The 13,366-nt window shown below is 40.2% G+C and overlaps 1 long non-coding RNA gene across 1 annotated transcript; it reads right to left on the reverse strand.

The window, feature by feature from the left end:
- Positions 1-8,133: 8,133 nt before the first annotated feature.
- Positions 8,134-9,008, reverse strand: LOC117501818. The gene is made up of 3 exons (XR_004558095.1): positions 8,870-9,008; positions 8,293-8,478; positions 8,134-8,197 (listed from the first exon to the last, which is right to left on the reverse strand). It is a non-coding gene; the product is annotated as an uncharacterized LOC117501818 (long non-coding RNA).
- Positions 9,009-13,366: the final 4,358 nt, after the last annotated feature.

Here is a 13,366-nt window from a genome sequence, read left to right on the forward strand (position 1 = left end):
ACGACTTCACAGGGTTTAAACATGTAGCGATGATGATACATTATTCATGGTTTATGCTCAGTTAGAGGTCACATGGTGCAACCGTGGCGACTATCCCACACAGAGGCGGCCATTAAGCGGCAGTTTAGGGTGTGTTGGGACTTGCTTGCTCCTCAGAGAACTGGAGGCAAGTGAGGCCGTGAAAGCACAGATGTGTGGAGCCATTTACAGGTCCAAGTCTTTAAACCAGGAGAGCTGGATGCACACGTGGACCCGCTTCATACGAGCGTTTCCATTTGAACCCCAACACAAAGATGGCTTTGATGCACGTTGTCGACAGCCAAAGACTCGAAAAAAATGCCTCAGATGTGTCCAAGCCGGGTTCTGTTTTTTTGCAGTAGAGGATGAAACTGGGAATAGAAACAGGAAAAGCAATCGTGAGTTTCTGTCGTAGAGGACGTCTCTGACGCGTCTGCGTGTTGCAACTTTTGAAACTTAGATCATAAGTGCGTACGATCGGGCGGTTTGAGAGCGTTTCTGAAGCTCACTCACATAAAGCCATGTTTGAACTGAATGTTCTTTCTGCACATTTCAGAGTGTATCAAATCCTGCTCGATCATATTTCACATGCAAACAGGTTTTCAGCTTCAAACTCCAGAATATTACACACTCACAAAACACCTGCGATGCAGTGAACCCGCAAAGTATTCACAGCGCTTCGCTTTTTCCACATTTTATGTTACAGCCTTATTTGAAAATGGAGTAAATACATTTCCCCCCCTCAAAATTCTACTCACAACACCCCATAATGACATGATTTTTTTTGTGTGTGTGTGTGTGTGTGTGGTTGAAATTTTTGCAAATTAAAAGCAAAAACTAAGAAATCATGTGTACATAAGTACTCACACCCTTTGCTCAATACTTTGCTGATGCACCTTTGGCAGCAGTTACAACCTCAAGTCTTCTTGAATATGATGCCACAAGCTTGGCACAGCTGTCTTTGGGCAGTTTTGCACAGCTATTTTCATTTACAAAAAAAAAAAAACTTTTTTCCACACTTATTATGGAGTATTGTGTATAGAATTTTGAGAGGAAAAAATGAGGCTGTAAGATAACTAAATATAAAAAGTGAAACGTAAATACTTTCTGGATACACTGTATATAAGTTACATCAGGCATAATATACTCTATTGCACAGTGATGTTTCTGATGTTCTTTAACAGTATTATCAGATGAGTATATGATGATTTTTCTTCCAGATGGAGAATCGTCGCACACTGACTGTTATCTTCCTGTACTTGCTTTTCTTAGCTGACCTCTGTGTGTACAAACTGCCGCTGTTCTTGTTGTAAATGGTGTTTACTGACAGTTGCGTTCTGGTGCTGTTGTTGTTCGACTCGTACAGTTCATCCTCCAGGACAAGATTCTGGAGCAATCTGGTTATAACTGAATAAAGACTTTTCGGCAGCTGTTTGTTAGCTCTTGTCACTGTCTTCTTTCTTCAGTACTGCTGACTAGGAGATGATGATGTCTTTGTCATCTCTGTCATCAGGAAATGTCAAAAAGAATGTGAATGGATTTTTAAGTGATGTTCCCAGTTGTGGGATCAATAAACTATCTCATCTTAATGAAACTTCTTTGAGAGGCCAGCCTTTGATCAAGGAAAACTTGGTCCATATCCTGGTTACAGGGTCAAAGCAAGACAGACCATAATCAAAACATAACCTTGATGAGGTTCTACAATCAAGATAAGTGGGCAGGATCAAAGATCAATTGAAACGGGGTGAAACATCAGTGATCAGGAACTTTCAGTATGAGCCTTGAAGATTAGGACAGCATTGGGTGACTTGAACCAAAAGTAAGCTATCAAGATCAAAGACCAGCAATCCAGAACAGGTCAGGATCAAAAGTCAGTGATTTGTAACAAAGATCAGGATCAAAAGTCAGGAATCAAGCTGAAAGATCAGCATTAAAGATGAGTAATAATGATGATCAAACACCGGGATTAAAGATCCATATCCGTCTAGAGTTTTGTTAAGTTTGTTTTGGGAGGAGGGGTTGTATTGTTATATCAAAATTTGTCAAAAAAAAAAAAAGAGCAGGTATCATCCATCCAGCTTCAATACCCACTTACTCCAACTAAGGGTCACGGAGGGTTTTAGACAATCCCAACAGTCATAGGGTGTGAGGCAGGGGACAACAGGACACCAGTCTGTCCAGGGCCACAAACATTCACACTAACATGCACACCTACGGACAGTTTAGTTATCAGCATCAGCAACAACTAGGTGTCAGAATTAAGTGCAGTTACTTCTGCAAGCAGCAGAGGGCAGCCAAGAACAAGAAGCCAGTTTGAGTGACATGTTCCTGAAATCAAGTTCACTTTTAGCAATGAAACAATGGCCACGATCAAAGATGAATGATCAAGACCAAAGATAATTAAACGCTACTTCAGCAACTGGAACAAAGTTCAGGATCTTACTTACCAGGATCCATAAAAATATAAAACAGGAGATCAAAAATAACCACCAAAATAAAAATGAAAGGAAAATGTCAACAAGAGATTCTTTGTCCTTCATGAATGTACATCCATTACTGCAAAGGTCCCAAAACAAACAAAGCAAGCAAAAGCTATAAATTTGGAACCCCATCAAAACAAACCACCCAGCTAACAATGGAACGTTGCCTGAACGTTACATCAAAGTGGCAGTAACGTTGCATCACAACATTGTAGGAACGTTCATTTGTAGACTCTCCAGAACATTCCAGGAATGTTGCCAAGAACATTGCCAACCAACCAACCTAGAACGTTCTCAGGAGGTTGTGACACAACACTGCTGCAACGTTGTTGCAATGTCCCCCAACACGAAGGAACACTGTGAACATTGCATGAGTCTGTAAATTGCAAGTTTATTACTTTAGAAGTATTATTACAATTACAATAGCATTAAGTCAGGGATCAGTTCTCATCCGTGATGTGACCCATGACTAAGGTTTAAAGATTATTTTCACTGTGCAATTGTATACACTAGAAAATGAAATTTCTTTTCTCAATCAGTGACTTCAGTGCAATAAAACTTCAATAGAATAATTTACCTTACATAAATAAACACATAAAATAATACAGTCATAGAAACAGGTAAAATACACTCCAATCTCTCAGGTACTAAGCCAGGTGACATCATCCAGTATTATTACAGTTACAATAGCATTAAGCCATGGATAAGTTCTCAGTATAAAATGAACTAGAAGGGTCAACGTTAAACAAAAACTGAAGATGTCGCCACCGTCCACCCTTTAAAGCAGCAACATCAGTCCCGGATCCAGACCGGTTTGGACCGATGTAGTTGCATCGGTCAGATTTTTTTACGCATTGTTCGTCATCGGTAAAAAAAAAAAAAAAACTCAATCCTGAATAGTGCCGAACGTGTCCCCGTGGTGAACACAGCTTTTGATTTGTTCCCACAATGGTGGGTGGATCACAAAGGTGGATCAAAACAAACATAGCGTCAGTCCAGTCAAGTTGATGATCATGGCATCCAGGAAAAAAGTTGTGCAAGGAAAATTGGGCACTTATTTCATGTCTCCCCCGCACCTTACAGAGGGGGAGGCATAAGTTCTCAGTATAAAATGAATCACTTCTCATCTGACCCATGACTAATTGTGGCATCATCACTCAGGGCACTGCCGTCCATGGCGTCATCATTCACTACACAATGGTCCATGGCATCGGCATCCACATCGTCGCCCAGGGCTTCATCCACCCCAGCATCTGAGTCAGCATTAACACCAGTACCAATTCTTTCATCCTCCTTCTGTGCCTAAAAAACAAAGAAAACCATTTATAAAAAATACTATACAATAACTTCTATAGTGCCAGTCCCCTCAGCACAGTGAAGTTCAAGGGCGCTCAACCAGTCCATGTATTAATATGCAGAATCCTTAATTCAATATCTCAATTTTTACAATTCATATTTTAATTTTTCAGAGGATACTATTCAATGGTTTCAATCCTATCTTTCGAACAGAAAGCAGCATGTTGTTGTGGATGGTGCCACATCCTCGTATCTCCCTAGTTATGTTGGTCTTCCACAAGGCTCAATATTAGCCCCTCTATTATTCTTTCTGTATAGAAATGATCTCCCTCATGTGTGCTCTGAACTAAATATGCAAATGTATGCAGATGACGCCGTAATCTTGACCCAGGGAAAGAGTGACAAAATATTTGTAGACCTCACAAATGCACTATGTAAAATACACAAATGACTACATAAAAATTGTCTTCTGCTGAAGACCAAAAAACTGTATGTATGATGTTCACCAAAAGACCAATTAAGTTAGCCAAATCCCATGTTTTCTTGGAAGGGGAAGAACTGTGCTTGTGAACCAATTCAAATATCTGAGTGATATTAGACCCAAATCTTACATTCAAAAACGTATCAAAAAGGTAAAATCACACTGTAAAGTTCAATCGATCTAATTTTAAACAGATAAGACCATTTATTACAATAGATGCGGCCAAATCTTACTTACACTTCATGTCACATATAGAGTATTGCATTACAACATGGTCCTTTGCAGGAACAACTGTACTGAAACCAGTAGAACAATTGTACAAAAAAGCCATAAAAATATTGGACCAAAAAAACGATTTCTCATCACCGTCCAATCTTAGAAAAATATAAGCTTTTAAGTTTTGAGAATTTCATGCTATTTAAAATGTGTTGTGCTGTGTACAGGTCCCTACACAATTTGGCCCCACTCCCTCTGAGGAACAATATTAACAGGAAAAATAAATGAAATTAACACCAGATCCTCCTGCGAGATCAAATTTGGAAAAACTGTCTTTGCTCAAAATGTACTCTCTATTAGGGGCAACAGCCCATGGAATACTCTGCCAACGACAATCAGGTTCAGCCCCACATTTGCTTTATTCAAGACACAGCTTAAAACATGACAAAGATAACCAAACCTGTAATCATTACGAGTTAAAGACATGAGAAAGCAATATACTTTCATATACACGCACAGAACAACACATAGGTAAGCTTATGCACACCAGCACTTCAAAGAGATACTGCAGCTGTATCGAGCACTTTACTATCATGACAAAGCACTTTAATTCAGCATCTTATAATAAAACTGACTGTACCTGTACACACCTACAACTGAATTCTACCTCAGTACTTTCCTGCACTTTATATTGAGACAACAGCATTTTAACCTCCATCTTGACAGGAACAGATTAACTCCTCCTTTATATGGCTCTGGGTTATATTAAAATATGACAGTGTATTATATTGTAAATTATCAATGTTTTTATGCTTGTTAAATGCTCTGTGTTTTATATTTTATGTCTGGAGACTACGGATGGAAATTAGTATTATGCTAAAACTGGCATATTTACGTTAAAGTGTGTGGCCCTAATATATATATATATATATATATATATATATATATATATATATAACCGTCCGCACGTCTTTCATTAAAAAAAATCTCCTTTAACAGTGGAATATCCGGATAAAATGCTGAAACCGACTTCTTCTGAAACTTCTCTGTTCTCTCACGACGTCCTGGATCAATAGAGCCTGAAATGTGGAGGTTTTCAGCTTGAAACAGGCTGATGACGCTGCCTGAGAGCGCAGCGCGACGTCTCGCACCGTGAAAAGTCCTTAAAGCGACAGAATCACCTCAAAATCTCTCATCAGCTGTTAAAATTTTCACTGAAGACCAGCTTAATTTTTCGAACCATGTCCACTTCGATGTGTCTCACAGGTTTAGAAAAAATTTTGATCAAACGAAGCGCCAGTCTCTCAGCAACTTCTCAGACAAAGGAATTCCGACGAGGGGCTGGACGACTCCTCCCACAAGGAGTGCTCACAGGCGAATGACGTCACCTACAGGCGTGGAAAAACTCACGCATGCGCACGAGGGTTCAAGCATGTCTGACGTAAAAACATATGAATGAAATCCATATAGTTTTAGAAAAAAATAAAAAGGACCTATACTTTACGGACAGACCTCGTGTATATATATATATATATATATATATATATATATATATATATATATATATATATATATATATATATATATATATATATATATATGTGTGGTGTGTGTGTGTGTGTGTGTGTGTGTACGAGGGCTGTCAAAGTATAGGTCCTTTTTATTTTTTTCAAAAACTATATGGATTTCATTCATATGTTTTTACGTCAGACATGCTTGAACCCTCGTGCGCATGCATGAGTTTTTCCACACCTGTCGGTGACGTCATTTGCTTGTGAGCACTCCTTGTGGGAGGAGTCGTCCAGCCCCTCGTCGGAATTCCTTTGTCTGAGAAGCTGCTGAGAGACTGGTGCTTTGTTTGATCAAAATTTTTTCTAAACCTGTGAGGCACATCGAAGTGGACACGGTTCGAAAAATTAAGCTGGTTTTCGGTGAAAATTTTAATAGCTGATGAGAGATTTTGAGGTGATACTGTCCCTTTAAGGACTTCCCACGGAGTGGGACGTCGCGCAGCGCTCTCAGGCGGCGTCATCAGCCTGTTTCAAGCTGAAAACCTCCACATTTCAGGCTCTATTGATCCAGGACGTCGTGAGAGAACAGAAGTTTCAGAAGAAGTCGGTTTCAGCATTTTATCCGGATATTCCACTGTTAAAGGAGTTTTTTTTTTAATGAAAGACGTGCGGACAGGTCCGCGCGTCGGGATGCAGCCGGCGCGGTGCGGCGGCACAGGAAAAACACCTCCGTGTTGATAACCATTTGTAAAATCCAGGCGGCTTTTGATGGCTTTCAGTGGAGTGAGTATCTGAGAAATTGTTTAACAGTTGGGCATGTTCCAACTTGTCCTTAAGGCTTCCAACAGAGGTGTTTTTCCTGTGGCGGAGTGTTGCGGCGGCTGCGAGCCGACGCTGCAATCCGTCCGCACGTCTTTCATTAAAAAAAAAAACTCCTTTAACAGTAGAATATCCGGATAAAATGCTGAAACCGACTTCTTCTGAAACTTCTCTGTGTTCTCACGACGTCCTGGATCAATAGAGCCTGAAATGTGGAGGTTTTCAGCTTGAAACAGGCTGACGATGGCACCTGGGAGCGCTGCGCGACGTCCCGCTCCGTGGGAAGTCCTTAAAGCGACAGTATCACCTCAAAATCTCTCATCAGCCGCTAAAATTTTCACAGAAAACCAGCTTAATTTTTCGAACCGTGTCCACTTCGATGTGCCTCACAGGTTTAGAAAAAATTTTGATCAAACAAAGCGCCAGTCTCTCAGCAACTTCTCAGACAAAGGAATTCCGACGAGGGGCTGGACGACTCCTCCCACAAGGAGTGCTCACAGGCGAATGACGTCACCGACAGGCGTGGAAAAACTCACGCATGCGCACGAGGGTTCAAGCATGTCTGACGTAAAAACATATGAATGAAATCCATTTAGTTTTTGAAAAAAATAAAAAGGACCTATACTTTATTGATAGACCTCGTATATATACTGTCTATAAACAATTGTACGTTCATTAATATGCACTGTCCCTGTCAAACAAACCAATAATGAATGAATGAATTCCAATTGTCAACACAGCCGAGTGACAGTTACACTATGGAGGGAAGGTAAGCCCAAACAGATAGGTTTTAAGATGTTTGCGGAAAGAGAATACAGAATGTGAGGAACGGATTGAGAGAGAGAGAGATTGCTCCAAAGAGCTGGGGTGCATGTGAGCCGGTCACGGTCTTTACTCTTGAAACAGTCAACACTGGACCGGGATTTGATTGAAGGGAATGACTAGGTGTGGCCATGGTGCTAGTACAAGTCACCTGTGAGTTGCTGATGCCATAAAAGTTTAACTACTTACCCTCTTTGCTGCATGGCGCAGTGTTTCAGTTAACGCATCATCGATAGCATCTGGTAAAATTTCCATCTTGTTGCTGAAGGCTTCTGTCACAAAAACAAAATAAAAAACGGTCTTGTATTTTCCTCTTTTTTAACTGGAGAAACGATAAAATTCTTTTTAATTGCTAACTAAAATTAAATGATGCAGTGAGACACCTTGATAACTTACTCTTCAAAACTCTAGAGAGTGAGAGGCTGCAGGGCTTTCTTCCCTTTCCATCCTTTGAGGCTGACGCCAGCCCACAACCGCCACATCCCAATTTCACCGAGCATCGTCCTGGCAAAGGAGTTCAGCATTGATCCAGATAGCTGTTTCAGCAGATTCACCTATGACAGAGTAAAAAGAAGTATGTGTGCAATGGCAATATGCAGCTTTCATGAAAATAACCACTTCTGCAAAAGTGTTAGGAACAATAATTTACCACTGTCCTCCTAAACTCCTGGTCCTCCAGCGTTTTGCTGAATTGGTCCAGCTCCTCCGTTGTTTTAAGTCTGGCCTGCATTATCTCCAATGCAGTCAGCTTCTTCAGCAGCCTGATTCTTCAACAGTAGTTGTAGTATGCGGTCCACCTTTGACTCCAGTCTGTCGAGTCGTTGCTGTGTATCATCTGTTACAAAGTTGCTTCAAGTTTAGTATACATGAAACAGCTACAATGCTGCTGAAAGCAGGAACACGTATATAAACACCTCGATCAGTTAATAGGCCTCTCATGCAATGAAATTTGATGACATGGTTGTTTGTATAAATACATTAAGATGGCATCGAGCTGGCAGCTCGGTTATAGAAATGAGTTTGTAGAGGGGCAGCTGGCTATTATTAACAAATTCCATAAAAACCTGAAACATATCTGTGCCTCTCGTGTGGCCTTTCAAAGGTAAAATGCTCAGCAGTTGTTCTTTTACATTCATGTTGTCAAAAACATTCTAATAAACACACATAGCTGAGCCACGTCCACAGTATCAGTGGATTCATCGAATTGCAGAGAAAAACACACATACCTCAATATCCTCCGCCATTAACTCGCATCGTCGTGCAACAGACTTTCTTGACAGCTGCACATCCTGCAGACACGATCTCCTTCTGATTTTTAAAATCGGCAAAGAGCACATCTGCAGCTTCCATGAAAGCTTCTTTCACAATTTCACCATCCTTGAATGATTTCTTTCTTTTTGCCAGAACACAGCTGGCACGATAAGAAGCTGTGGTTGCAGCCTTACTGGTGGTATTTGTCCGGGGGAAAACGGCCTGTTGTGCTGCAAGCCGGCTTTTAGCCGGGAAGCTAGCATCGTAGCTCTTGTGGATCGTCTTAAAATGCCGCTCCACATTCCCTTTCTTCGGTAATGCCACGTTTGCATTGCAGATAAGGCAGATGGATTTGCCATTTGAATAAACGAAAAAATAATCTTCCTCCCACTCTGGATGAAAATGATAAGTTTGGGATCTTTTTCCTCCACCATTATACGCTCGCGTCGCTGCCCACTGTAGCGCCTCACGACCTCTTGACCCTGCGCATGCGCAGATAGAATGAACCGCGGGGGTTCCCCCAATGCGATCGACCGGTCAATCCGGACTAGACTATCATCGGGACGGTAGGCCTACTAAAGTATCCCTGAGAATGAAAACTTTCGGAAAATTAAGCAAGTTATAAAATATAAGTGTTAAGAAAGAAAATACAGGAATGACTTTATTTAAATTTACAACAATACCAATTCACCAGCCTTATCAATCAATATATAGATTGATAAGGCTGGTGAATTATGTAGTTAATAGAACGTCCCCTCAACGTAAGTACAACGTTCCAAAGAAACGTCCAAAAACTAACAAGTAAACGTTCCTGATGGAAGTTGCCAGGAGGTGGACAGAACGTTCCTAATTGTGCAACGAAAATGTAACGTCCCAGCAACGTTGCAAGGACGTTCTGTGTTAGCTGGGCACCTACATGAAACAAACAAAAAAAAGTTGAAAAGTCAGTGACAAAACATTAATGGGCAGTTCATTGCTTCGGCAAAGTTTAGCGAGACCAGTTTTTAAGTGTGTGTGTGTGTGTGTGTGTGTGTGTGTGTGTGTGTGTGTGTGTGTGTGTGTGTGTGTGTGTGTGTGTGTGTTCCACACTGCCATCTGCTGCCTGCACAAGGGACTGCCTTAATTCCAACACTGAGTTGTTAATGCTTTTAACTTTAAACTGTCCGTGGGTGTGAAGGTTTGTCTTTTGTCTGTCTGTATGTGGCCCTGGACAGACTGGTGTCCTGTTGTCCCCCGCCTCACACCCTATGACAGCTGGGATTGGCTCAAGCTCTCTGTGACCCTCAGTTGGACTAAGTGGGTATTGAAGATGGATGGATGATACCTGCTCATTTTTTTCTACAAATTTTAATATAGTTGAATATATCCTCCTCTCCTCCCAAAACAAACTGAACAAAATTCTAGATGAAAAAAAACAAAAAAAACAAATGAGGAACGAATGGGAGGAAACTGGAGTCAACGTCTGTGAATGAACTGTAAGAAACCGCCTAAAGGAAATGGGATTTACATACAGAAAAGCTAAACAAAAACCATCATTAACACCTAAACAGAAAAAAACAAGGTTACAATGGGCTAAAGAAAACCAATCGTGGACTGTGGATGACTGGATGAAAGTCATATTCAGTGATGAATCTCGAATCTACATTGGGCAAGGTGATGATGCTGGAACTTTTGTTTGGTGCCGTTCCAGTGAGATTTATAAAGATGACTGCCTGAAGAGAACATGTAAATTTCCACAGTCATTGATGATATGGGGCTGCATGTCAGGTAAAGGCACTGGGGAGATGGCTGTCATTACATCATCAATAAATGCACAAGTTTACGTTGATATTTTGGACACTTTTCTAATCCCATCAATTGAAAGGATGTTTGGGGATGATGAAATCATTTTTCAAGATGATAATGCATCTTGCCATAGAGCAAAAACTGTGAAAATATTCCTTGCAAAAAGACACATAGGGTCAATGTCATGGCCTGCAAATAGTCCGGATCTTAATCCAATTGAAAATCTTTGGTGGAAGTTGAAGAAAATGGCAAGGCTCCAACCTGCAAAACTGATCTGGCAACAGCAATCAGAGAAAGCTGGAGCCATATTGATGAAGAGTACTGTTTGTCACTCATTAAGTCCATGCCTCAGAGACTGCAAGCTGTTATAAAAGCCAGAGGTGGTACAACAAAATACTAGTGATGTGTTGGAGCGTTCTTTTGTTTTTCATGATTCCATAATTTTTCCTCAGAATTGAGTGAGTCCATATTTTTTTCCCTCTGCTTGGTCTGAAAAAGTAACCGTTACTGACTGCCACAATTTGTTTCCTGATTTCTTATAGTGTTTCTTAAAGCCAGAAAGTTGCCATTTGAAATGACTTTAGTTTTGTGTCATGTCTGTGATCTGCTTTTTTCTACAAAATTAAACAACTGAATGAACATCCACCGAGGCCAGTGATTCCATAATTTTTGCCAGGGGTTGTAGCTAATCCCATCTCAGGAAAGAACCCATGATCACCTGGCTGCAGCAGACTTACTAATAATTTCCTGAGATGGGGTTCGACCTGTGGTCTGCCTGGGGGGTTTGCCAACTAGGACCCAGGACAGTACTGTTATATGGTGAATGTGGCACCACATGCTCCCAGAACAGACCTGACCTGAGGGGTATTCCAGCAAATGTGATTAAGCCAAATCCCCGCTTATTTTGACAAGTTGCAACTTTCTAAGCGAGGGTTCCATTCCAGCAACCTCACGAGCATCAAGTCTAGCTGAGTTACTGTAGCAATTTATACTTCTGAACTACTCTGGTCACTACCAGGCTAATTGTCAGGCTGAGCCTGAGTTGCTGCTTGACCAAACCTGTCAACTCTGGGAAATATCAGAGAGGGAGATATTTTTTGCCATAAACTTATCATGAATGTGCAACACACCCTTGAGCCCTGTAGAATGCTGTGCATTTTTTATTTCTTTCTTATTAATTAGTTAATAAATCCTAATTTATTTATTGCACAGTATGTAACATCTTTTGTAGGTTTTAAGTCACTGGCCTTGCAATCTGAGTTGAGTTTGAATCTAAATCAGAATCAGATTTATTGCCAAGTAAGTTTGCACATACAAGGAATTTGATCTGGGGTTATTGAAGCAATAAGAAAATATAAGAAAAGAAAACACTTCTATAAGAAGTCAAAGTCAAATAGATAAAGTCATATTCACTGTTAAATAAATAATAAATTAATGTGTCCTTATTCTGAAGATTGCAATGGTTTATGCTACTGCTGTGGTGAACATGTTGAAGTTTCTTAGAGCTTGTTAAAATTATGTCCGTAGGTGTTTTTGATGTCTAAATTATGAAACAACATGACACTGTGAGTGAGTGGTTGAGTTGTATCTTGTGCTTCAAAATGCAGACCTTTGTGATGTTACAGTGTAGTGATGTTGAAACAATCCCAGAAATTTCTTCTGCTTGTTTACAAAAAGCAAACAACTTAATAATTTAAAATTTTCTGGAGTCTGACTTGTGCATCTCAATCTTCAGCTTATTACTCCATAAAAAATGCAAAAAAAAAAAAATGTATGGGGTGATATATTATTTTAAAGTTATTTAAATTAATGTATCACTCCCTAAAAAAGTTTTAATTTGGTTTATGGAGTGATACCTTAGTTTAAATAACTTTAAAGTATCACTCCGTAAAAAACACTCTGAAAACATTAAGTTATTTAAACTAATGTAACACTGAATTAAAAAAAGGCTAATTTTTTTTATGGAGTGATACATTAGTTTGAAGGTTGAAACACACAACAAGTCAGAGAGATCACACTTCATCACCACTGATTTGTTTTTATGTTTTTGGTTTGGTTTGTGGTGCAGAAAATGGAACCGACGCCGTCTTCTCAAGGGGACCGAGTGGCTGAAGTGGAACATTTAAAGATGACAATCCTCCAGTTTACACAGAGGATGCATGAAAAAGATGAAGAGATCAACAATCTGAAGAAAAGTCTGGAGCAACAGTCAAAGGATACTCTGAATGATTTGATCCAGCAAACTTCAGATTTCGAAGCTCTGGCAAAGGAACTGGATGGCGTCAAAAAGCTGGCCAAAAAAGGACTGTCAGACCTTAACCGGGAATTTAAGAAAGAGATGGAGGAGAAGGAAAAGTGTCTACAGGAAAAGGAGCAAAATTATCAAAAACAAATGAAAGCTCAAACTGAATGTTTTGAAAAAAAGATGGTTGCCCTGGAAAAGAAATTTAACAGAGAGAAGATGATCCAGGAGAAGCAGCACAATAAAGAATTGGAACAGAAAGAGACCATTTTCAGTGAAAAAGAGAAATTAAAGAAAGAACTGGAAGACACCATTTGCACCTTCAAAGAAGAGCTGGCAGTCAAAGAAGACAGGATGAAGAAGGAGCTGGAGGCTCAGAGATTGGAATGTCAAAAGGAGGTGGAAGCAAAGCATGTGTTAGAGAAAGCTGCAGGCCCAGCAGAAA

The sequence above is a fragment of the Thalassophryne amazonica genome, chromosome 20, assembly GCF_902500255.1.
Source record: "Thalassophryne amazonica chromosome 20, fThaAma1.1, whole genome shotgun sequence".
NCBI lineage: Eukaryota > Metazoa > Chordata > Actinopteri > Batrachoidiformes > Batrachoididae > Thalassophryne > Thalassophryne amazonica.